The sequence below is a fragment of the Sceloporus undulatus genome, chromosome 3 (assembly GCF_019175285.1).
Source record: "Sceloporus undulatus isolate JIND9_A2432 ecotype Alabama chromosome 3, SceUnd_v1.1, whole genome shotgun sequence".
Lineage (NCBI taxonomy): Eukaryota > Metazoa > Chordata > Lepidosauria > Squamata > Phrynosomatidae > Sceloporus > Sceloporus undulatus.
In genome coordinates, this window is record NC_056524.1 from 173,999,903 (window position 1) to 174,001,322 (window position 1,420).

A 1,420-nucleotide genomic window follows, 5' to 3' on the forward strand; every position below is an offset into this window, starting at 1 on the left:
CAGACTTTGGGACTTAGTGATGGGAGCTCACCCCATCATGTGTCACCCGGGTCTTGAACTGCCCATCTGCCAATCTTGCACTCAGCAGTCAGCATCTTAACCACTTGGGTCACCACATTGCTTAGTTAGATATAACGTGGCATGAAATAGATATGGAACACTATGGTGCTTTCAATGCTTGTCTGTTTTTTTGCTAGGGCGCCAGTTACACTGGTTCTGTGAGGGCCGAGGTGGATCAAAAGCAGCAGGGTCTGTAAAGCCTCAAGAGAAGCAGCCATCCATTTCCAAGATGAGGAGCATTTACAGAAGCTTTGAAAATCAGTATTCAACTGTAGCAATATCAAACCTGTTTACAGAGAACTTCAAACCTTCTTTACAGGTCTTATTTTTGTTAAAAAATAGCTGCCAAAGACTGCAAGGCTGTCTGGGATTTTTTTCCTCTAGATCAGCTCGTCGTCTGTGGGATACTGAAAGCTTGCGTTTTAGAAATCTACTAAACTCAAGAGTCTCATTGGTTAATGTTTGACCAGAACAAATGACTGTCTAATAGGAGTCATGATATGTTAAACACACAAATGATTTGCCAATTAATGGTACTTAATAGCAATATATTTTGTAATATTAGATTGCTGCTTGGACAAACTTCTGCTATTACCTCTAATTATATGAAAGTTGTCAGTCCCAGTTGATCCTATGTTTCCGAAAAGATTCAGAAACTGATGTCTAAAAGGGGGCCAAGACTTAAAGCTTACAGCATACTTACTTTTTTTCGGTTGTTATTTATTTAAATTAGGTTCCCTCTTTCCTCAATAGATCTATACTCTTCAGCCATTGACTAAGACTACAGGGGACTATTACAGTTATGTTGTAATTTCGTATTTTTTGTTTTGTTTTGTTTAAATGGAGCAAGAGTTTGGTAAAAACTTACAGGGAACTGTTTTTGTGCACTTCTCAATTACAGGGTTCCTTTAGGGGAGAAACTTTCTACACTTGAGGAGACATGCCTGGTGAGAGATGTTACTTAGAAATAGTTAGGAAAGCATAGCCTACAATGATTTATGTCTGATGTAATTTAGTAACTCAGCAGATTGCTCTAGTCTTAATTAGTCAAATAAGTGCCAGACTGCAAATTTTCAGCAATTTAAAATAAAGATAGCTTTGCATTTTATCTGATACCATGTGAAAGCTGTAAATGCCAGAATAGGAAAAGGTTTCTTAAATTGTATATGGAATAACTTTTGTATGCAAATAAAAAATTTTTCTACGTTGCATTTGAACTGTAATTAAATAGCAGGATTGGGGCATGGCTCTTGGTTTTAAGAATGGTCTCTTTTAACTAGGTTTCTGATTATTTAATTCTCACATACCAGGTATGGCAATGAATCTCCCTATATTTTGTGGCAGAGTGGCAGAATCCACA